This window comes from Triturus cristatus, chromosome 11 (genome assembly GCF_964204655.1).
Source record: "Triturus cristatus chromosome 11, aTriCri1.1, whole genome shotgun sequence".
NCBI classification, from domain to species: Eukaryota; Metazoa; Chordata; class Amphibia; order Caudata; family Salamandridae; genus Triturus; species Triturus cristatus.
This window is the reverse complement of record NC_140594.1, coordinates 667,278,179-667,303,171: the sequence shown is the minus strand read 5'-3', so window position 1 is coordinate 667,303,171 and position 24,993 is coordinate 667,278,179. Positions and strand designations below refer to the sequence as shown.

Here is a 24,993-nt window from a genome sequence, read left to right as displayed (position 1 = left end):
ATACATAAATCATATTTTATGATTTTTTATACTGTTTTGTAAAATTGTAAAATAAGACTCCACCGTTCCTGATTAATGTCCAAGTAAATCCTTCTTCTGTTGATTCACTTTCAATATTTATAATACCTCATATAATTTGGCTTTATGTTCCATCTCAGTGGAACTAATGAACAAAATGTCATCCTGAAAGTAATTTTACTCACAACATATCCTCATACATTTTCTCATCATTCTCGGAAGAACAAAGGCATTGCCAATAAACATAAAATGTGGTGGTATTGACATGCTAAATTATGTCACAAATGATATTCGATGGCTTGATGAAGGATATCATTATATCGGTTAGCATTCTGATGATAGGAAAACTCTATTGGATTTATCTTGTGGTCTCAATATCTCAACAATGTTTATTTGAGATGTCTGTCTACCAAAATTGCATTCTTTAATCCCTTGATGTCACTAGATACCCTGTTCGAGTAGTCTGGGTTTACCTTCTATAATGACTGGTGTGAGCCACTCTGATGCAGCTCATTCTTTTATGGTACCGAAATTACACAGTTTCATTAATTCGTGCTTAATTTTCTCTGTTATATTCAGTGGTGTGCTTCTAACTTTAAATACCTTGAATACATCTTCTCTGCAGTATATTCATGGCTAAAGCCTTTAGTTTTCCTAACTTCTCCATAAAAACTGACCATTATTTTCTTATCCAAAAACCTACTTCTTTGTATAGTCTTAAAAATCATATTTGTTAATTGACTCATGGTCTTCTCTCCAAACCTGGAGTTGCTTGGTGTAACCATTCTAAAATGTGGGTTCCTTTATTGCTAGATATACTCTGAACATAGTACTCCTGTTTTTAGATCCAATGTAGGCGGTCAACATCCATTACAACGCAGCTATACAACGCACTACCTTTACATCGCATGCCATTTCAACACAGCCATTACAGCGCATGTCACTACAATGCATGCCATTACAACGTATGTCACTGCAACGCATGCCATTACAACAGATTATAAGGTAAGTAATGGGGTATTATTTTAAGTTTTAGGGTGGGTATGGGTTTTGGGGTACATGGGAATAGTTATTTTTACCCCTTCACTATCCAACACTTTCCCTACTGTTGCACTCACTGGAGTGGGAATAGTATTTTTTACCCCTACACTATCCAACACTTACCCTACTCTTGCCCTGAAAGTATTATGCGTTGTAATGGTATGCGTTGTAATGGAATGCATTGTAAATGTAGTTTCTAAAAATGTGTTTAATGGCAAGTGTTAAAAAATCATGCGTTGTAATGGATGCTGCGATGTAAAAACCGTGTTGTGAAAGCATGCGTTGTAAATATTTGCATTGTAATGTTATACATTCAATATAGGCTATAAGATAACTTGGCATTTGCATTCTTACTCCAAGTCAGTTCAATAATTTTCTCTGTCTCATGTTTAAGGACTCTTCCAATGGTATTATGGTTTATTAAGGTTTATATCACTACAACATCTATATTTTTGATTTGTATATTCCACTTGGTACCCTTAAATGCATTTCTAATCAGGCATCCCCTACATCATTCAGCATATATTCAGAATTTATGCAATTTATACACTTTCTCATATAACCTTTTCTGTGTACCTGTACACAATATAAAACTTTTGGATTAATGCACGTGGCTCTGCAAGCGCAACCATCTTTGCCACCCGATTTGTGGCTATAACTTCCACATCCCATGCATATTTCACCACTGAAGCCTGTGTGTCCTATATATATCCTGATTTCCCCTTTTACATTCTTGTTTGTGTTTTCTTTATTTACACATTGCTTTCATCTTAGTATTCCTTTCCATTTACTACACCCCACTATCTAGATGTTATCATGTTTTTATCACTGATAAAGGTTACTCATTTAGGGCCTGATTTAGAGTTTGCCAGACAGGTACTCCATCACAAGTGTGATGGGTATCTTGTCTGACATTTATTGCAAGTGCATTATATCCTACTGCACTTGTAATAATGTGGATAGGTAATTCATAAATCAATCAATCAATCAATCAAGACATTTGTAAAGCGCGCTACTCACCCGGAGGGTCTCAAGGCGCTAGGGGGAGGGGGGTCCGCTACTGCTCGAACAGCCAGGTCTTGAGTTGTTTCCTGAAGGAGAGGTGGTCTTGGGTCAGGCGGAGGTGGATGGGGAGGGAGTTCCAGGTCTTGGCTGCCAGGTAGGAGAAGGATCTTCCTCCCATGGTGGCTCTTCAGATGCGTGGAACGGCGGCAAGGGCGTGGCTGGTCGATCGTAGCTGGCGGGTGGGGGTGTAGAAGGTCAGGCGGTTGTTGAGGTATCTGGGGCCCAGGTCGTGGAGGGCCTTGTGTGCGTGGGTGAGGAGTCGGAACGTGATTCTCTTGCTGACGGGGAGCCAGTGCAGGTCTCTCAGGTGTCCGGAGATGTGGCTGTGTCGGGGGATGTCAAGGATGAGTCGTGCGGAGGCGTTCTGGATGCGTTGGAGTCTTTTCTGTAGTTTTGCTGTGGTTCCGGTGTAGAGGGTGTTTCCGTAGTCCAGTCGGCTGGTGACGAGAGCCTGGGTGACCGTCTTTCTGGTTTCGGTGGGGATCCATCGGAAGATCTTTCGGAGCATGCGCAGGATGTTGAAACACGACGATGAGACGGCGTTGACTTGTCTGGTCTTCGAGAGGGAGGAGACCAGGATGAAGCCCAGGTTGCGTGCGTGGTCCATAGGTTTGGGTGCGCTGCCCAGGGCGGGGGGCCACCAGGAGTCGTCCCAGGCGGAGGGTTATGATCCCAGGATGAGGACTTCCATTTTGTCTGAGTTCAGTTTCAGGCGGCTGTTCATCATCCACTCGGCTACGTCTTTCATCCCTTCGTGTAGGTTGGTTCTGGCGGTGGCCGGGTCGTTGGTGAGGGAGAGGATGAGCTGAGTGTCGTCGGCGTAGGAGATGATGTTGAGATTGTGTTGGCGTGCGATGGCTGCGAGGGGGCTCATTTAGATGTTGAAGAGGGTGGGGCTGAGTGATGATCCGTGCGGAACGCCGCAGATGACTTCGGTGGCCTCGGATCTGAACGGGGGGAGGCGGACTCTCTGGGTTCTTCCGGCGAGGAACGCGATGATCCAATCCAGTGCCTTCTCTTGGATTCCGATGTTGCTGAGGCGCTGTACTAGGGTGCGGTGGCAGACAGTATCGAACGCTGCGGAGAGGTCCAGGAGGATGAGGGCCGCTGTTTCCCCGTTGTCGAGCAGGGCTCGGATGTCGTCAGTGGCTGCGATGAGGGCGGTCTCAGTGCTGTGGTTGGCTCGGAAGCCGGACTGCGAGTGGTCGAGGGATCCGTTTGTCTCGAGGAAGGCGGCAAGCTGTCTGTTGACGGTCTTCTCGATGACCTTGGCAGGAAAAGGGAGGAGCGAGATGGGGCGGTAGTTCTTGAGGTCGGAGGGGTCTGCTGATGCCTTCTTCAGGAGGGCGCTGAGTTCGGCGTGCTTCCAGCTCTCCGGGAAGGCGGCGGTGTTGAAGGAGCAGTTGATGATGTCCCGGAGTTGGGGTGCGATGACGGAGTCGGCCTTGTTGAAGACTTGGTGGGGGTATGGGTCGGTTGGTGATCCGGAGTGGATGGTGTTCATCGTGTGGATGGTGTCTTCGGTGCTGACCGGGGTCCAGGCGCGGAGAGTGGTGGTGGGGGTCGTCGGTTCGGTGGTTGTGTGCGTGGTCTGCGCGCCGAAGCTGTTGTGTATCTCGGCGATCTTGCGGTGAAAGAACGAGGCGAGTGAGTCGCAGAGGTCTTGTGAGGGAGCGATGTTGTTGTTTCTGGCGCTGGGGTTGGAGAGCTCTTTGACGATGCTGAAGAGTTCTGTGATGTTGTGTGCGTTGTTGTCTAGTTGTTCCTTGAACGCTGTCCTCTTGGTGGTGTGGATCAGCTGATGGTGTTTGTGGGAGGCGTGCTTGAGGGCGGTCATGTTGTCTGTAGTCGGGTTTTTTCGCCAGGCTTTCTCGAAGGTACGGCAGTTCTTCTTGGAGTTTTTGAGGTCGTCGTTGAACCAGGAGGCTTTCTTGCTGCCGGGCCTGCTGGGATGGTTTTTCAGAGGTGCGAGGTCGTCAGCGCAGTTGGTGATCCACTGTGTGAGGTTGTTGGCTGCTTGGTTGGGGTCCGTTGAGCTGGCGGTAGGGTAGGGTTCTGGCTCAGTGATGTGGTGAGCTGGTCGGTGGTGATCTTGTTTCCGCTCCTGCGGGGAGCCTGTTGCGGGTGGTGGTGAGTCGTGGTTCTTCTGAAGCTGAAGTGGACGCAGCTGTGATCTGTCCAGTGGAGTCCGGTGGCGTGGCTGAAGGAGATGTACCTGCTGGAGGAGAAGACTGGATCAAGCGTGTGTCCGGCGTAGTGGGTGGGGGAGTTCACCAGTTGCTTGAGTCCGAGGTTGGCGAGGTTGTCCAGCAGGGTGGTGGTGTTGTCGTTGTTGTTCTCCAGGTGGAAGTTGAGGTCCCCAAGGAGGATGTAGTCAGCGGAGGGGAGGGCGTGTGGGCTGATGAAGTCTGCGATGTCGTCGCTGAATTGAGTGCGGGGTCCTGGGGGTCTGTAGATGAGGGTGCCTCTGAGTGTGGTCTTGGGGTCGGTGTGTATCTGGAAGTGAAGATGTTCGGCAGCTGTGAGGGTGTCGTCGGAGTTGGTCGTGATGCGGATGGTGTTCTTGTGGACGATGGCGATGCCTCCTCCTGTCTGGTTGACGCGGTCCCTCCGGGTGATCTTGTATCCGTCCGGGATGGCGATGTCGGGTGCTGAGGAGGCGTTCATCCATGTTTCCGTGAGGAAGGCGACGTCTGGAGATGTGGTGTCGAGCAGGTTACAGAGTTACACGGCGTGTCTGTGGACGGAGCGGGTGTTGAGCAGGATGCACTTCAGGTGGTTGCCGCTGGTGCTCGGCTTGGCGGGTGCGGTACAGGTCCGGATGCAGGAGAACTTGCAGGAATGGCAGGTGAATGGTCCATGGGTGCTTCTTGGGGTTGCTCGGTAGCAGCCGGGGGTCCGGCCGGTGTTGAGTGCGATGAGGGTGGCGGTGTCGTAGGTCCTGCGGGTGGGCTGGCGTCTGCGGGGGCCAGGGTGTCTGGCACTGGGCGCGGTCCAGGCGCGGACGGGCGCAGACGGGCTTGCCTTTGGCGCGCCTACGGCGCGCCAGCGGCGCGCCCGCTACGCGGCCTCCATATGAGGGGGAGAGGGAGGGAGGAGCAGCTGGGAGGTGGGAGCGGGGCGGCCAATGGGATGCAAGGGGGTGGGGCAACCAGGCCGCGGCGGCGGGAACGAGTGGCGAGGAGAGTAACGGGGCGCAAACAAGGGTACAGAAGTAAGAGGGGGGCACAATTCAGGGCACAAAAATGCAATGGAGGACACAGGCACTCGGGGTACAGAAGCAAAAAGAGGACACAGGCACTCAGGATACAAAAGGAAAAAAGGCACAGGCAGTCAGGTCACGGAGGAGAGAGGGGCGGGGAGAGGCACAGAAACGGCAGTACAAATACCAAGCAGAGGGTATGATATGAAATTTGGCAGCCAGGTTTCCTTGTCAGGCTCTAAGATGCTATTTTTTCTCAATTATCTATACCCATTGTCTCAAGCAATGTGGGATTTCTTACTTGCCACATTTTTATCTTTAAAGTGTTTGACATCTGAACCATGACTGGTCTGTTAAATATTCGTCATGTTGAACCGTTAATTTAAAATTAACTAATAAACCCCTAACACAACACTGGCAACATACTTGTTTACATTCATTTACTAATTTATTATATTCATTTACTATATTTATTATCTTCTTGAACCCAAGGAAAAAAATGTATCTTACTCATATAATGTTTATTTTTTGACAAAATCATATCCCTAGCTGTTTCATGCTTTTTGCCACTATCGGCATTGTTAGAAATGGGATTTCTGGTTGGCTAGGGCTTGCGCCAAAGCCAGGCAGAAACCGCCACTCTAAGTCAGGGCTGGGGAGTTACACGCCAAAGATAACCCCTGCTCACCCCCTTGGTAGCTTGGCACGAGCAGTCAGGCTTATCTCGGAGGCAATGTGTAAAGCGTTTGCGCGCGCACACAGCAACAACACCCTAGGCCCACCACAAAAGAAACTCCACACAAGGTTATATATAAAAAATAGCCTTTGTATTATAATAAACACATTAGATGATAATCACATAATTTACACTGTGCCGACTGGCACTGGGAAGAATTTTACAAGGGACTATTTACACCAGACAGGGCCACATGGACCACTGTCAGAATTAGCACAAATCACCAATTGTAAATGTAGAACATATACTAACTGTAACACAAATTATCACTGTAGAGCACAACCAGTAACTACTGGCACAATAATGACCTCAGCATTATCATAATAGAATCAGGTATAAAACCTATCCTGTATACATCAGAGGGGCATAAACACGTTATGCAATCTCTCACAATTCTAACGCATTAGACCCTACCTCCTAAGTATAATTACACTAGGGGCGTACATCACACAGGGAAGTATAATCTCCCTAACATAAACCAAAACAGGTAAAACAACCTCCTATGCAGAAAGGAACGCGTTACTTACCTGTAACTGCGGTTATCCAGTATTGGTATCTTTCATAGATTCACATGCCTGAATCATTCCCCGTCGTCGGGATGGGAGTCACCGGTAAATAACAAAGCAATGTCTTAGTAGACATATATAGTAAGAGGCCCCAGAGGCCTTAGCTTAGTAAGCAATCCACGTCCTTATGTAAAAAGGACCAAATTTTGGCCAGTAGCCAATCAGCTAGCACCACCCTCTATAACCCTCCTGGAAGGAGCTCTAGTCCCTCAGATTTTCGTAAGCACAGTGCTAAGTAGTTGTATCACTGAGAGATCCAAGAGAGCCCTTCCAGGGGAGGCGGGTGGGTTGCATGTGAATCTATGAAAGATACCAATACTGGATAACCGCAGTTACAGGTAAGTAACGCGTTCCTTATCCAGTATTAGGGTATCTTTCATAGATTCACATGCCTGAATCAGAGTAGTAAGCAATGAAAAGCACATTTCGAAAGGTATGGTAAATATACAGCCACTAGATAACCACATATATCTGTAAGAAACAGCAGCACTAACAAACAATGACTCAGTCAAAGAATACATTACAATGCGAAATGTGCGTAAAGCAAGGATGGTGGGATGAAAGAAAGGGCTCACCTCTATTGAAAAAGATGACGTAGTACCGCTTGACCCACTGACGCATCCTTCATGAACTCCGTGTCCAGGCAGTAATGCTTGGTGAATGTATGCGGCGGCGTCTTCCATGTAGCCGCTCTACAAATGTCTACAATGGGCACCCCAGCAAACAGTGCCATGGAAGTAGACATGGCCCTTGTGGAATGGGCCCGAACTGTTGATCGCAGCGGACGTCCTGCCTGTTGATGACAGAAAGTGATGGCTGAAGAAATCCAGCGGGAAATGCTCTGTTTTGTGAGCGGTAGCCCTTTTCGAGGCCTACTGTACGCTATGAAGAGCTGATTAGATTTACGAAATTATTTCGTTCTATCAATGTAAAACTTTAGACAGCGCTTAATGTCCAAGGAATGTAGAGTTTTCTCCGCCACTGTTTGTGGATTCGGAAGAATGAGCGTAGAACAACAGGTTCATTAAGGTGGAACTGAGATGGAACTTTAGGAATGAAGGCTGGATTTGTGCGGAGAAGGACTCTATCCTGTTTGAACTGAAGGAATGGGTCTTGGATGGAGAACGCTTGGAGCTCCCCCACTCGCCTCGCCGAGGTAAGGGCCAGCAAGAGCGCAAGCTTCCAGGAGACATACTTAAGGTCAGCTCTGTGCATTGGCTCAAACGGGTGTTTCATCAGTTGAGCTAAAACCGTGTTGAGATGCCAAGCCGGTGGAACAGGCTTTACTGGAGGAAAGGTCCGAAACAGTCCTTTAAGGAATTGCTTAATGAGTCTATGAGACCATAATGATGGACCTGAAGAGGATCTCCTGAAGCGTGAAATTGCAGCTAGGTGGACCTTAATGGAGGCATGAGCAAGACCAGATTTTGCCAGATGCAGGAGGTACGGCAAGACCTGCTCCGGGGTTGAAGAAAGAGGGTGTAACCTGTTTGTTTTACACCAGATACAGAATATCTTCCATTTGAGTGAATACGTTTTGTTGGTACTATCTGCTCGAGCTAGAATTTGTCTGCAGTCTGGAGGAATGTCTAAGCCCTGAAACTCTCTGAACTCAGGAGCCATGCTGATAACCTGAGAGATGCCGGATCCGGATGTTGAACCTGCTGATTGTTGAGTGTTAGAAGAGATGGAAACGGCTTCAATTTGATTGGAGGTTCCAGGGAAAGGAGGTGAAGTTCCGTGAACCAGTGTTGGCGTGGCCAAGCTGGAGCTATTAATATCAGAGTGCAGGGTTCTGCTTTCTTCTTCCTTAGTACCCTGGGAATCAGGGGAAACGACGGAAAGGCGTACGCAAAGACGTTGCACCATGCTATCGAAAAGGCATTCCCCAGGGACCCTGGTTGGGGATGCCAGCTTGCAAAGTGTTGGCATCTGGCGTTGTTCTGGGTGGCGAAGAGGTCCAGCAGAGGGGTGCCCCATTGAGCAAATATGTTGTTGAGAACCAGTTGATCCAGTTCCCACTCGTGGCATACTGCTTGCCTCCTGCTGAGATAATCTGCCAACACGTTGTGGGCGCCTGGAACATAATCTGCTCGGAGGGAGATGTTGTGGCGGAGCAGCCAGTTCCAAATTTTTGGCGACTCGCGCGAAAGTGTCAGCGAGCGAGTTCCTCCTTGTTTGTTCAGATAGTGCATTGTCGTGGTGGTGTCTGTCCGGACAAGCACCATGGAGTCTTTGATTCTGGGAAGGAAGGCCACCAGAGCCAGATAGACTGCGCGTAGTTCTATAAGATTGATATGAAGCATCTTCTCTGAAGGGGACCACTTTCCGCTTATCTGCAGTTCTTGAAGGAAAGCCCCCCAGCCCTCTAAGGAGGCGTCCGTGGTGATTATATGAGGAGCAGCAGGAAGCAAGAAAGGCAAGCCTTGAGAAAGGTTCTGGGAGCAAACCCACCATCGGAGAGCTTGTTTGATCACTGGGGTCACCTGGATGATGTCGCCGAAGGACCCTGTACACTGGATCCACTGATCCGACAGTGCTTCCTGAAGGGGTCGCATCCGAAGACGGCAATGCGGGACCAATAGGATGCAAGAAGACATCATCCCGAGTAGGGATTTGAAGAGACGCACTGACAGCGTCTTTCTGGACATTATCCGGAGCGCCAAAGACCGAAGTTTGTCCTTGCGTTCCTGTGATGGGAATGCTTTCCTCTGTATGGTGTCTAGTGTAGCTCCCAGAAATTGCATGCGCTGGGACGGCTGCAGGACAGACTTGCCGTGGTTGAGAGTTAGTCCCAGTGAATCGAAGAGCGTCAGACAAGCGTTGGAAGACCTTGTCGCGCCTTCTAGAGATGGAGACTTGATAAACCAGTCGGCTAGATATGGGAAGACCTGATGATGGTAATGGCGTAGGTGTGCAGCCACTGGAGCTAGACATTTGGTGAAAATGCGTGGCGCCGATTTGAGGCAGAACCCGAAACTGGTAATGCCTGCCCGCCACCATGAATCGCAGGAATTTTTTGTGGTTGTGGTGTATTGGTATATGAAAATAGGCGTCTTGTAGGTCTAACGACACCATGTAGTCGTTCGCATTGAGTAGATGTAAAACCTCCTGAATGGTGATCATACGAAACAACTGTTTTTTCAGAAACTTGTTCAGATCCCTCAAGTCCAATATAGGTATCCATTTTTTCTCTTTTTTTCGGATGAGGAAGAAGCGGGAGTAAAACCCTTTTCCTTGTTGGCTTGGGGGAACTCTCTCTATAGCTCCCTTCTGGAGCATAATCTTCACTTCTAGAAGTAGAGGACGTAGGTTTTTGTGAGTTTTTTGGCGGGGAGGAGTTTGGGGAGGGATCCGTATAAATTCCAGAGAATGGCCGAATTGTACTAATTGTAAGACCCATCGGTCCGTAGTTATCTTTTGCCAATTTGGGAGAAAGTGGGAGATTTTTCCGCCAATTTTGGAGGGTGGAGAGAAGCTTGAAACCGGCTGCAGTCAAAAGTCATTGCCGCCGAGCGGCGCCCTTTTGTCTTCCTCCTTTGCCACGAAAGGAAGATTTGTGGTATGAGGATTGCTGTCGCTGCTGGTATTGCGGACGGTATTGTTGGGAGGAAGAGAAGGAAGAACGTTGTTGGAATTCTCCCCTAGTGGAAGTCTGACCTCTCCCTCTTGAACCACGAAAGGAAGGGTTCCGAAACTGTAAAGAACCCAAAGCCCTGGCGGTATCAGTATCTTTTTTGATAACCTGCAATGCCTCATCAATATGAGGTCCGAAGAGAAGTTGGCCATCATATGGCATATCCAGCACTTTGGTTTGGACCTCCGGCCTGAACGAGGTTGCTTTGAGCCAACCCTGGCGTCGGAGGACTGCTGCGCCAGCCAGCTGTCTAAAACCGGTCGAAGCAATATCCATTGCGCAGTCTATAAGTTCAGAGGCAGATCTTTCACCCTCTAGCAAAATCTTTTTTGCCTCATCCTTTGATTCCTCTGGCAAGTCCGCCAAGTATGGTGCAATGTCCGCCCACATCTGACGGTTGTAACGTCCCAACAGTGCAAGGGCATTGGAGGCACGCACTGTTAAGGCCGACATTGAGGAAAAACGCTTGCTTATGTTTTCCAGACGTCTTCCCTCCTTATCTGGTGGAGCTGTCAACAGAGCAGCTGGGTTGTTTGATCTCCTCTGTGCAGCCTGAGTAATGACAGAGTCCGGCTTTGGATGGCCTGTGAGACAAGCCGAAGCGGTGTCTGGAGCTTTATATTTTTTGTCCAGGCGTGGTAGTACTGGAGGGACCGATGAAGGGTTCTGCATAATCTTTATGCCTTGGTCCCAAATGTAATCAATTATAGGAATTGCCCGAACAGACTTCTTGAACGGTCCTTAAAATCATAAAGGAAACAGTCTTGTTGGTGCGAGGGCATTGGAATCTGGAAGCGCTGGGCCGCTCTTTCTATGATGTTATGAAAACCGCCGATGCCCTCTGGCGGCGAGTCGGCTGCGGTAGGGGCGGGTGAAACCGGGCAGGGAAGGATGTAATCATCCCATTCATCCTGGTGAGATTGGATGTCCTGAAGCTCTCCTTCTTCAGGTTCCTCCTCATCCTCGTCATCCGAGATGGGACGAGGTGGCGATGCGACAGGCTCTGGTTGCAAAACCAATGGAGGCGGTCGTGGCCGTGATGTTGAAGGCCCAGCTGGCATCGGGGAAGGTGCCGGCGTCGGAAATCGTTGTTTGTAATCCGATATTAGGAATTGGAGGTCCGTGACCAGAGACGCAGGCAGACACACCATGGAAGGTGGGGGCTGCACGTATTCCTGAGGTGAAACCTCCTTATCTTCCTGGGCAATGTCCTCATAGTCAGAGACATCTTGATACTTTACATGAAGTTGCGATGGACTTGTCGCCGCAGGAAAGAGACTGGCATCATCCGAATCTTCCTCTTCAAAAAGGTGAGTCGGAGGCAAGGTTGGGACCTTACTGGGTGAAGTGAGGGCCGGAGTCAGTGCACGTTTGGTTATTTTTAGGTGCACATATGTACTTTGGATATCAGAGTCCATATCCGTCGACGGGCCCGTCGACGGTAGAGGTGTAGACGGTGTTACAGGTATCAACGTCGTCGATGAGGGTGTCGTCGTCAGCGACGAGGATAATGAAGATGTCTTCTTCGTCGACGATGGCATCGACGATGGCGTCGATGGCGATGGTCGACGGTGCCCTCGTCGACGATGAAGTCGACGTCGACGAGGAAGCTTTCGTCGACGGTGTCGTCGTCGACGCTCCCTTCGGCAGCTTAATCGACGACGATGACTATTTAATGTCTAACGTCGACGAGATAGCTTTACCTGCCGTCGACGAAGTGGTCGTCGTCGAAGACATAGAGTGGGATGCCACCGTTGATAGTGTCGTCATCGACGAGGTAACAGAAATTGCTGTCGACGGAGATCTTCTCGTCGAAGCCACCATCGACGAGGCCGTCGTCGATGAGGTGGAGACTGGTTTTTTGAAGGTATGTGGTACAGCCTTAGGAGAAGCAATCCCTGGCGGAGGCAAGGCCAGGACCTCTGAAGACTTTTTCTGCGTCTTCTTTTGAGGTGGCTGTGACGAAGGGCCCGGAGATGACACCCTTGGTCTTTTACGTGAGGAGTGAGAAGAGATTGAAGATCCCTCACTTTCCTCAGAGGACACAACAGATTCCTTGTCCTTTAGCCTTTGCAGCCAAATTAAAAGGCGCCCTTCTCGGTCTTTCAGGGTCTTAGATGAGAAGGTCCGACATACCTTGCAGTCTTTTGAATCATGGTTGGGATAGAGGCAATACAGACAGTCGTTATGCTGGTCGTCGACGTGAAGCCTCTTCTTCCCACATGAAGCACAGGATCTGAACAGTCCCTTCTTTGGGGTATCAGCCATGACGAAATCCAAGAAATTTGTAGCAAGAAATACTGTAAATCCAAAAGAAATGAGCAGAGCTCAGTGGAGACTCCCTTAGCACGACATGCGGTAGAAAATCTGAGGGACTAGAGCTCCTTCCAGGAGGGTTCTAGAGGGTGGTGCTAGCTGATTGGCTACTGGACAAAATTTGGTCCTTTTTACATAAGGACGTGGATAGCTTACTAAGCTAAGGCCTCTGGGGCCTCTTACTATATATGTCTACTAAGACATTGCTTTGTTATTTACCGGTGACTCCCATCCCGACGACGGGGAATGATTCAGGCATGTGAATCTATGAAAGATACCCTAATACTGGATAATCATATCTAGAGGTATAAAACACAGGGTGCGCAAAACATGCTACACACAGTACATTTCCTAACACCCAACGCATTAGTATATAAATCACAATAACACCTAAATCAAATTAGGGTCCAGGTTGCGCCAGAACCTAAACGTAGCAGCTGCCCACTACTTGCTGGGCAGCTGGGGACAAGAACAGGGCCCTAAACGCTGCAGCTGGCACTAAGTGCTGCGCAGCTGTAGAAGTCAAATGATGAGGCATGGGTTCTCAAATGGTCCTTGACACAATATGCCAAAAACGTTGGAGCCACTTAGGCTCTAAACACAACATGTCCCCCAGTACTGTGGAGCGCACTGGCGCCTTTAAAATGGAATGTGCACCCAATACTGTGGAGCGCACTGGCGCTTTTAAAATGGAATTTGTCCCCAACTGTTGGAGCCATCTGGGGCTCTAGAAGTAAATAATGTACCCTGACAAGCATTGGACCCCTCTGGGCCTTCCTAAAATAATCATGGCCTTCGTTGGAGCCACCCAGTGGCAGGCTTGGGCACCACTGGCCGGTGGGCCCCCACTGGGGCCCTTAAACAAAATATGCACATAACGTTGGGGCAGCCCGCAACGTCGGGCCCGCTCAGGGATGTAGCACTGACACTGTGCCTTGATCTCGCGCTCTCCCCAGGCAGCACCACTCACCGGGCTGCCACTCCAGAGGCAGGACTCCTCCAGTCTTCTCAGGGGATTCTGGCGGCCGTACTCTGGGCTCCTCCCTCACTTGGGAGACTCTGGCGGCATCTATTCCGGGCGGCAACGCTGAGGCTGCACGCGGGGCTCCCTCTTCCCCACGGGAGCCCCGTCTGGCATCGGCAGCTTCTCCACTTTGCCCAGGCCCCCTCCTGGGACCCGGGACTTCAACGTGGAGCCTGCACGGCTCCGGATGGCGAACCCGCCTCCCTCCCTCCAGGACGAGGGGGGGGGGGTGGAACTGGAGCCCGCAAGGCTCCCTTTTTCCCATGCTGGGACCCGGGACTTGTTTAACGGCACTCGAGGAGGCGGGGTAGGCTCCCGTCCTCCTCATCACGCAGCCACGCTTACGGCTGCATGTCTCTCCTGCTTCCGTCCGGCTGACCCCACCCACAACCAGGCGGGCCACGGATCGCGGCAGCATTCTCTGCTCGGTAATGAGGGGTGGGCTCCCTCGCAATTTAAAATGTGAAGCGGGGTGGGCTCCCTCTACTCGGCGTAAAAATAAGAATAAAGCGGGGTAGGCTCCCGCTATCAAAGGCACCATAATGTGGAGTGGGCACCCACTCCCGGCAGCATCACAGGGGAATCCCTATGTCAGGATTCCCTCGGCGGAGATCGCAGCCCAGCGCTGCATAGCCTGCTCGCTCCTCCTCTGGGAAAAATAAAGCGCTTGGCTCTTGACAAAGGAATAAAGCGCTCACCAGGCGCTAGGAGCAGGCAAAAGTCCTGCAGCAAAGGAGAACAAGTCCAGGAGAGGTTTCAGGGGCAGCAGCAAGCCCCCTCCTCCGTCAGGAACAGGAACACTGAACCATTTCCTGGGATCACAGCCCCTTCTTTTGTACACAAAATCCTTTGTCTTCAAAGGTGCAGGGAAGGGGCGAACCAGATGCAACTGGTTCCTGAGAATTTTGTTTTGCTCAGCCCCTCTCCCTATTCACAGGACAGGCCAGGGACATTAGACGCACCACAGGGGGTGGAGCCAGCATTGTGTGGGGAAAGCCCAGCCCTATTCAGGTCCCAGGTGTACTCCTCCCTGCCATCAACATGCAGCTCTCTCCATTCACCACCGGGGCAGACCCATCCTGACTCCTGGAGCCAGACACACCAGCCAATAGCAAGCCAGACAGTCACTGCACATTTATTATACAGACAGGCCAGCTTCTAGAAGTGGCACTTCTACACGAGACACCGTAACGCCGCACACATCATTGCGCAGCATTCACTCTCACGAGTTCGCACATACCAAACTCGACCCTGCACTCCTCTCACATCAGGACTTAACACGGTCACTCAGATCCCCCATGCATTCCTTTGGGAGGGCAGGTCAGTCTCACTAAACATACACAGAGCGCACGCACTTTCCACTGGGACACAGTGTGAAAGCGCCTAGAGGCCTAAAACCACTAGTACAACATAGGAAAAAGGCTAAGATAATGCAAAAAGTTCTAGGGGTGAACTGGCCAGAAGGGCCAAGTTCAACAGTCATCCTCTGGTGAAGATAAAATGTGAAATATTCTTAATTCTTTCTTGCCTAAACACTGTAATAATGTTGCTTGCATGTGATCATCTGGTATCCTTTTGCTACCATTTATCATTAAGTTTATTCATGATCGATTACTTAAAATCATTACATGTTAAATCAGTGCTCAGCAATTTCCTATGTACCGCCAAGTAAGAATTTGAAATGTAATAAAATAGTATAATCTGTAAAATATAAGCATTCGAAAAAACATAATTTAAAATTCCTTTGTTTTAAAGACAAAAATTGTAAACTCTAATTCTACAGTTCATATGCCCTAGGTACTCTGGGCAAGCATAAGGAAGGATTTGTGTGCAAAAAGTGCAAAGTGCCTGCGGTACAACATTTGAATGACTAATAACTAGGCAGTTGACTGCTTGCTAGTTAATAAGCCACTTTAGTTTGCTTACGAGGGAGGGAACGTGGTTTTTGTCTAATCATAGACGCGCAACCTATGGGTCGAGTAACCCCAAAGTTTCCTCGGCCTGGCATGAGTCTGAAGTAAGTGGAGAGACAATGATCCAGTGCTTGCCTGTGGGATCTGGGACAATTCTCTGCAATAGTTGCATAATCGACAAGCTGTTACCTTGTCCCTCCATGCCCCGGCTGGGTTAAAGTCCATGATTGGAAGGGCAAGAAGCTTCATGTAGGTGAGTTGTTTTTTAGGTGTTGGAGATGGGAAAGCTTGTTGAAGGTATTGCTGAGCCTGCCCCAGGATATGGGAGTCCTCCAGAGTAGGGGTGGGTGAAGAATTCTGCTCTGCCGGCGGATTTCGCAGAGTTTCGCCCTCTCCGCGTGGAGCACGGAGTTCTGCAAAACTAAATGAAGTGACTCTGAGCAGAGTTTTTTTGTCTCGAGCAGCTTGCCAATGTTAAGTTGGCTAGTGCTTGCGAAAAAAAAAACGCACGCTACATCTAATCCTGGCGGGATTTCTCAATGCTGGCGGTCACAGCAGGACGCTTTGAGGAATATGCCGCTTACTTTGAGGAAGCTGCCACTCGTGTTGTGGAAGCTGCCTCTCGAGTAGAATGTCTACTGAAGTGGCAGAAAGCAGCAGCATCTTCTGGCATGATTCGTAGTGCTGTTCACACTGATTTCACAGTACGGGACAAACTTTCAGCGCTAAAAATCAGTGGGAGCAGCGCAACTTAACAGACTCTGTCGCTGGCAGAACTCCGCAGAGCACGGCAGAGTGTTTCTGGCCTTCGCGGAGTTCCACAAGTAGAACTTCATGAACACCACCCAGGTCTAATCCAGAGCCACAAGGATGGTTCTCTGACCGTTCAAATGAGGTTTTCATGACCTGCTCATTCACTGCTTTTTTCCAGGCTGAGAATGGCATGACCGAATTATGCAGGTTGGCGGTCTCTATGTTCAGACCGCTATTTGCCACTGCGAGCTGGGAGTGCCATGGGGAGTCCTCTTCCTCAAAGATTGTTTTAAGCTGTGCTTTGAGAGTCGACTCCGGGGCCCACAGGGTCCTAATGCAGTATATCATTAGGTCCCCGAGGCACTGCCAGTACCGGACTTGCAAGGGCCAGCTCCAATCACAGCCTTGATCTTCTGGCCTGCTGAGGAGCATTAAAGATGTTTTTGTACAGTGTGATTTGAGAGTTTATCAGATGTGTGTCCAGTGCACCGGGGGAGGCTAAATAGCCGTTGTTTAGAGCTAGCATCAATTTTGCTTTTGGGACTTTTAATATTGGTACCGCTGTTGAGCTGTGAAGATAGGAATTTAGGCATTTCAGGCTGTGGTGATCTTGGCTTCCTAACTTCTGAGATGTTTTAGGTGGTCCCCTGGTTTATCCCTCTCATTGAACCAGATGCCTAATTAATTGTACTTTGTAGTTGTTGTAATTTACAGGTCTCCTAGCTGCCATTTGGTTGAGTTTCTTGTGTGGATATTTACCAAAGATGACTATTTTGGTCTTTCTCCGATTTACCAAGAGTTTGTTCACTTGCTTGTAGCAATGGAGGGTGCTGAGGGCTCTCTGTATGCCTATTCTGGAATGGTCCATGATTATAATATCATCTGCATACTGCAGGATAGGTAGCCAATCGTTCCCAACTAGCACCTTCAAGTGCCTTGCCCAGGTCTGTTGTGTACAGACTGAAAAGAGGAGGCTCCAACACACAGCCTTGCTTAAGACCATTGTTAGTTGGCACCTTGGCCATTACTGTGGTTTGACTTTTTTTATCCAGACCCAAGTCCCCTGGTAGAGAGATATTATGGCGTTCAGAAGCTGGGGTGGGGGGGATAATTCTCCATGAGGTCAATTTCTTCCACAGGTTATAATGGTCCAATCGGTCAAATGCTGCATTGTAGTAATCAAGGCAACAAAATAGTGGCAGTTGTTTTCACAGGGCGTCTTGGTGTAACAAGTGTGCTAGTGCTAAGATATTGTCGATTGTGGAGCTTGCAGGCCTGAATTGATTGAAAGAAAGGAAGGATGCTGTTCTCGGATGCGCAAGCTTCCATCTCTGCCCAAAAAATGTGGGCATAGGCTTTTTGCTTCTAGGTCTAATAAAGCAATGAGCCGGCAGTTTGCCAGGTTTGAGTGGTCCCCTTTTTATGGATTGGGAAAATAATTAACTACGTTTTTGAAACTGCACCGATACCGACAGGATTCATCAGAGGTGTAAAGAGCCCAGCCAAGTAGAGGCATGTAGATTTTCAGACGGCAGCAGGAATCCCTTTCGATCCTGGGACCCTTTGTTCCTCATTGTGTTAATGGTGTCTGTTACAGAGGCCTCCAAGATGAAGGTAACTTGTTGGTCCAGATAAAGTGCGGCTGGGGGTCAATGTGTTGATATGTTTGCTTTTCCCGAGTCACTGGTGTATAACTGCTTAACATAAGTGACCCACACTTGTTCCGCCACGCCATTCTCCTTAGTCTGGATGAAATTACTAAGGTTATTGGTATGGGAAGGTGGGAATGGCTCTTCTTTTTTAGGAGGGTGAACATTTTCAGCCATTCCTCAATTTTCTTTGCCCTTTGCTGACATACTATCTATCTTTGGGCAGCTCTGAGATCTTTTGGCCTTGGTGATTATTGCCACCTTTAACTCTGGCCTTCAGTGCCCTTCAGAGAATGCGATTGCTAGCAAGTAGGTCCTTGGATCTGGTGAGAGGAGTAGATGTTTGAACAGAGGTGTCATTTCTCGGAGAGATCCCAGTCTGCCGCCCAGTGCCTGTTTAAGTTCAGCAATCAGATCCTCCCAGTGCCCCGGGTTAATGAATGTCCCAAATGTTGAGAGGGCCAACTCCTTTTTTTCAATTCACATGGACAGTTTTCCGCCCAGCTTTACAGGCCATTTAATTCTCAGAAGGACCTTATGTCGTTCTTCCCCGGTTCCCTAAGTGACAGTGATCGCTGCAAAGCTTCTGAGGCTAATTGCAGGACTGCCCACAGAGGCCTATGATCACTCTTGCCCCTCTCGCCAGCTTCAAATTTGCAAATGTTGGAGGACAGCGAGTCTCTAATAAAGATATGATCAACTGTCGATATATTCCTAAAGGTTGGAAGAGGTAGCCATTGTGGGTCGTATGCTTCTTTTAGGGATTGCACAGCAACTAATCTTCGACTGTCAATGAGACTCTGAAGTGGTGCAGACTCTGTGCGAGACCTGGAGGGTCGGGGAAACATGCCCAGGGCCGTTTTATTGAAATCCCCAACAAATATAGGAGAGTGAGAAGTATATTTATTTCGTACATCTTCAATTATAAGAGCAGGGAATTTAGAGCCTGCTTTCTCTGGTACAGAGCAGGGTTGATATAAGGGTTGGATAGGCTGGAGTGTGTTCTTTAACCCTTTGAAGAGCAGCACTTGTAGGTCAGGCAAATTGGTGCATATTTCGCTGGCCTCAATTTTTCAAGTATGTTTAATGAAGACAGAGAGACCACCAGATGGCCAGCTGAAGATGTTGCACTTTATTGCTGGAGAGTGAAATTCGTAACATGCCGTGAGCGGCATTTTTTCAGTGGTCCAAGTCTCCTAAATAAAAGAACAGGACGGAATGCTGAACAATATCAAGCATTCATCCTCAGTACAGAGTTCTGGGCCTAGATCCATCGTTTTTTGCACACCACGCCATTCCAGTTTAGACTGTGAATTTGTTATTTGTCTGCATTCCGTCCATCATTTGTGTGTCTTTTGCTTTTTCGCCCAAAGTGCACCTAGTATGCTCAGACGTGGATCCTAGGCTCACTGTGCCACTGGAATCAAGCTAGCCTGGCTGATGAGGGGTGATAACCCGAAACCGGCCTCAGGATGCTTGTTTCTGGTCCAGGGAGGACCTGGCTTAGCAGTTTGGGCTGGACTGTTCCCATGAGAAGCAGGGTCAAGACTGATTTGCAGTCTTAAAGTGGCATGGTGAGCAGAAGAATGATGGATTTAACCTTCAGGGTTGATTTGCCATGGGTGTCACCTGGTAGATTCATGGATCTAACCCAGGTGAGGTTTTCTGATTGGATGTAAGCCAGAGATAGTATGTGCTTAAGTAGATGGAGTATATTGCCCCTATTTAAGATGTTGTGTTGCCCTTTGATGCGATATCTAGGAGTTAGCATTATCCCTAGGGCACTCAACACCACCTGTGTAGTGGTTGATTATGTGACGTGGGCTCTCTTTGCCCAAAAAGTGCTCTGTGAGGTGCCTTCTCTCCTTGGGGAAGCATTTTGCGTAAAAGAGCAGGTGGATAGAATGTTGGTATGGCAGAGTTTCATAGCAGGCGTGCTTATAGAGCCCCAGGCAGTGCGCTCTCTGTTATGTGTGCTGGACTCCCAGGCAGATGCAGCCATGGTGCTAGCCTTCTCCTTTGTTTTTAGGGGTTTGGGGGGAGCTGTGTCTTCTCTGGGACAGGGCTTATTCTAGCATCATGCCCTACCTTTATGGGCTTCATAGGTTGAGGAGTTTTGGAGTTGGGCCCTTATGCTTAAGTGGCTGTTGCATTGCTGGCACCTGGCCTTGGGGCAGGTATCGCATACGACTGGGTGAGAACGTTTACAGCAGGAGGAGGCAGGTTCTGGGTGGTTAGCAAAGACGCCACTCTTTTGGAAGTTTACGTTAAGTTTGGAACACTTTAGTGCTATTTTCTTTGTTTTTTCTTGGCCCTCCTGGAGAGGGGCTCACTTGGCCGTTTTGAACTATATGGGCCTTCCGTAATGCCTGTTGGACGAGTGCTGGTGCCGGTGCTAGATTCAGAAAGTTGGTTGTCGTGTGAGAATAGGCCCCGTGAGCCTGGAGCTAGCTTAGGACTGTCTGTTAAATCAATTATTGAGTTAGAGAATGGGCCGGCTGAGTTGACTGCCACTAAACTTTGGTTGGAAAGGGGTGCTGACCTGCTAACTGCAGGGTGCTGATCTTTCCCCCCAATGTTGCGGCCAGGACGATCAAGACTTCAGGGAGAGTTGCCCATTTATCAATGAAAGCAACAGATGAGCAGGTGCAGTCTTTTTGGCAGCAACACATTTTTTTCTCTGAGGTCCACTAGCCACTGTGCAATTGATTGGAGGAGATATATTTGTACCTCCATTTTGGTAGATTGCCATATTAGTGCTCTGGCCATGGAGTTTTGTGCTGTGAAAATGGAAGTCAGTTGAAAGTCCTCCATCCTGTTGGTGCCTGGGGAAGATTGTCTGGTTCCTTGTGGTGTTCTAAACAACTTCATAGATAGCTTCAATGTTCTTTTGATTTTGGTCTCCAGGTTATGGAAAAAGGATGCTGAGAGGTCCCCCAGGTCTTGGTTGGGTTTGGGTACACCTGTCCTCATTGCACTGGCTGTGAGTAGCTCTGGAAAACTAGTCTAAGTGGAGGCCTGGGGGAGGGTTGGTGCTGAGGGCGGACTTGTAGGGAAACTACCTCAGAAGTAGTGCCAAATGCATCAAAGGCCCCTGGCCATCTTCAAATAGTTTGTTTCTGCTTTTGAGAGTCCCAGGCCTGAATAACTGTAGCAGCATTGTGTGATGGCCGGGGGTTTGTTGGATTGTTCCCTAGGGCGCTGCCCAGCCTTGGGCAGGAGTGAGACCTACGTTCCCAGTTGAGACGCACTACTATGCGAGACAGGTGGCTTCTGTAGGATCAGGCAGCCAGCAAGGAGTTGCCATTGGGTTTTCTGATGGAAAGTGAAGTGTTTGCTGGGACCCGCTGAGGGAAGATGCTTGAAAGAAGTGCATGTTGGGGCCTTTGGGGGGAGTCTTTGGGGGCTAAATGAGCCTGGACGGTGCTCTGAGTGTCATGGGAACTCCTGATAGCTGCTGAAGTTGGGGAGGCTTTCCTCTGTTTCTCCTTAGTCTGATTTTGAACGGGTAGTGGGCTTCCTTCTCTGCATGCTGAGAATGTAGGGATCGACCTTTAACCTCCGCAGCTCACCCTGGGTTGTTGTGGTTTCTCCCTGAGAGGGGGGAAAAAGCCTTTTGTACAGAGGGTCCTCTCCTTGAGGTAAATGTCCCCCTAAACTCCGAGTGCTGTTGTCTGTCCCCTTGAGTACTGTAGTTGTGGAGTATTAAGGTGACTAGCAGATGGGCTGGCTGTTGCTTTGGCTTGCAGGAATCCCCCTTAGATTTGAGGTGACTGGTAGGTTAGTAGACTGCTGATTTGGCTTTAAAATGCACCCAGGGACAGTTGGCTAGCACTCAAGGTTTCCTTGTGGTGAGTGAAACTCCAAGTCGTGGAGTCCGGAGCCAGGCAAGCTGAAAACTGAATGCCTGCTGATATGGGGGGAGGCTGGAAGAGAACAGGAGAGCTCTCCTGGTCTGCAAGCCTTACCTGAAACCAGGCAGTGTTTGATGTAGTCCCAGTGACTGCTGGGATAAGGAAGAACCAAAACAAAGGCGTGACGCGGGAGGTGGCCGGCAGCTGCAGGTAAGTCCAACTTTTCTTTCATTTTTATTATAATTAAACTCCCTCCCTTCCCAGCTCCTTTGCTCCCGCCTCCCTGTCCCACCTTTTCTTGTTTGTGGCGGCCGATTGACTTATCCACAATTGGCAAATTTAATTTACTTATAAATCCCTAGTACAGTGCACTACATGTTTCCAGGGCCTGTAAATCAAATGCTACTAGAAGGCCTGCAGCACTGATTGCGCAACTCTCTTAAGTAGCCCTTTAAGCATGTTTCACGCCTGCCACTGCAGAGCTTGTGTGGCAAGTTTACACTGCCATGACGACTTTAAAAAAAAAACAAATTGTATTTCTTTTTATCAGTGGTAAACTGTGCAGTTCAGGCCAAAATACAAATTACAATCAGAAATATTGTGTTCCTTGTACATTTGCGGAAGCCCGATCATAGCGAGTATTTCTCAGAAACAAAAGTTCGAACAATACATTAACTGGAGTTCAGCCTGCCTCTAACGCACTTGTTAAACTGTACTACCCTTCCTCCCTTCACCCCTCCCATTCCATGCCTTATGTCAAATTCAGCAATGCATTACAGTTTATCCAGTGGTGGCTGGTGACATTTGAAAGTGGTGGGGCGTAAAATTATTGCCGTACTGCACCGCGGCGAGCGAGCGCAGCGAGCGAGTTCGAACAACCTACGGGTGGTTTGGGGGATCTCCCCCGAGAAAATTTTGAAAAAGAGAGTGGTTAAATGGTGCATTTTCAAGCAAATTTGAGGAAGCAGGAAAGTTAATAGAGCAATACGAGCTCTTAGAATATCTGCCCCCATCCATGACTTTCTGAACCATGACAGCTTGTTTCAAATCTGCCTGCACCCACTGCTTGGTTAAGTAGGCAGCTGTCACAATCCCATGTGCAGTCATATTTTTTTTCATTTCCCAAAGTTATGGCATATCGTTGGGAAATGAAAAAAAATATGACTGCTCTGCTATGGTAAATTGATAAAAATTCCACACAATAAAAACAACAGAATACGCGATCAAGCCTAGCTAACAAGCAGATGTTTCTAGATTGCATTACGTCTGAGAAACAAGGCACAGCAGGAGAACTTTGACCTTCCAAAACAAAATGTTATGAATTTAGGTAATCATTTGCCTTTGTGACTAGCATACACGGTACATTGCAAGAGTTAACAAAGCGCTGGGCAAAAAGAGCCTCAAGGCGCACACATCGTCCAACATCTTAAAAGGTAAAGGTTTATCATTTAAAGCAGAATGCAGCGAATAAAATGACATTTTAACATCTAACATGCAGTTCTAGGTACCTGTCAGTGCACTGCCCAATGTACTTTACTGATTTCCACGCAAACCACTAAGATATATTGCTCTGTTCAAACTCACCCCCCATGTTATCGCAACAGCAGAAATCTCTGGCAAGCCACAAACAAATGTATTCTCAGCACAGCAGCTCTTCAGGTAGAAGCATAAAATAGCACTATATTTTTAACATTTCGACAGTCTAAAACCTTATATAAAAAGTAATAATATACGTTAGGTTGAGAAAGAGATGCATGAGGGTGCAAGGGGTGGAGGGACTGAGGGTTGTCACCCGGAGCGACTAGTGATGCACGCTAAGTCACTCAAGTTCTCACCGCCAACTGTGTTATGGGAGAATATGTTATTATTACAGGGAGGGGCTGTGCTTTTTGATTTGGGAAGTTCTTTTTTTGCGCCTTTAAATCATTTGGACAGCAGTAGATGAGAAAGGCAGAAGGGTGTCTGCACACAAGCTTTTCAATAATTTCTATCCAGGACAGTATCATTTTTTCCCATATGTGAGATTGTGATATTACCTTTACCTGCTTGTGAAGAGATGCTCGACTTTGAGCTATAACTGTACATAAGATAATGTAGCTTTCACTAAGGGCTTTTTATGTTTGTGTAGTAATATTATTGTACCTTTACTAGACCATCGAAGTTGTTGTGTATCGGAGAGTGTACTACAGTGCCTTTGAAAGATAATCCCCATAGGTAATGCACAGAAAGGTTTAATGACGCAAACTCCTTGTTCTTTTGCGCTGACACATGCAAACACTGTAATAGACCCTAACTGCGTGTTCCTCCTCCTATCACCAGATTACATTAGCAACCCTTGACTTCATCAGTCCGACGCAAAACGTGTCATGTCTGCTCTCCACTTCACATTTACAACTGACCTGTCCTCTGCATTTTGACAAAGCAGCAATAATTCAAAAACACAAAGGCACACAGATTTTGCCAGAAGTAACATAAACATTCACACCAGTTAATAGCCCCTTTACCAGTCAGTCAGGTCCTACGTGTATGCCGTTTTGACAGTATAGGCTGCGCTGCATTGGTAAATGGAAACACAGTGAACGCTATGCTTACCCACTTCACCTTTGGAATGTAATACAATTATTTCTTGCAGGCTTTTTGCAGCCTGATTACAGACACTAGACAGGGAATGAAAACGTAGTTGAAAATGATTGACGAGACACCACAGATATAAAGAAGTGACGTTCATTTCACGTATATCGGACTTCACTGGAGACAGATAATCACAAAAGCAGTCCGAACAAAGAAAATCAGTGTTGCCTGTGGTTGCAGTCAGCTAAATGATGATTGCATTTTTACCCTAATGTTTAAATTTCACTGAAATTAGATTACGTATTTGTGATTTTCCTTGTTTGCATTTATGGCTCTGTACTTGAGCCCCGCCCCCTCTCACCGCTTGAGCATCACCTAACTGAATATCTACCTCAATTTAAATGAACACACCAGGACAGGTTTCTTTGCTGAACAAGAGGCGTCCAACCTGCATCCCGGAGCGCCCTCCACCATATTACTGCTGCCCTCCAACTAATGAAGTGTTTAAGGGTGGGGGTGAACTATGCCCATAGTTTTAGCATATTATGTTTGTGAGGGATTGGTGATGGGGCAGGGGCGTGTGGAAGGTGGGAGGTACTACATTCGAAAAAGCTTTCTGGATATAAACCGATTTAAGCAGTTGTTACT

General features: G+C 48.2%; 1 protein-coding gene and 1 long non-coding RNA gene across 9 annotated transcripts in view; one reads left to right on the top strand and one right to left on the bottom strand.

Annotated features, from left to right (window-relative positions):
* The window catches only part of LOC146785286 (E3 ubiquitin-protein ligase TRIM39-like), a 581,054-nt gene that overhangs the window by 397,583 nt on the left and 158,478 nt on the right, over nt 1–24,993 (top strand). The gene's annotated exons all lie outside the window — the stretch shown is intronic.
* LOC146785287 (uncharacterized) overlaps nt 1–24,993 on the bottom strand; it is a 33,512-nt gene that overhangs the window by 8,165 nt on the left and 354 nt on the right. The window lies entirely within an intron of this gene.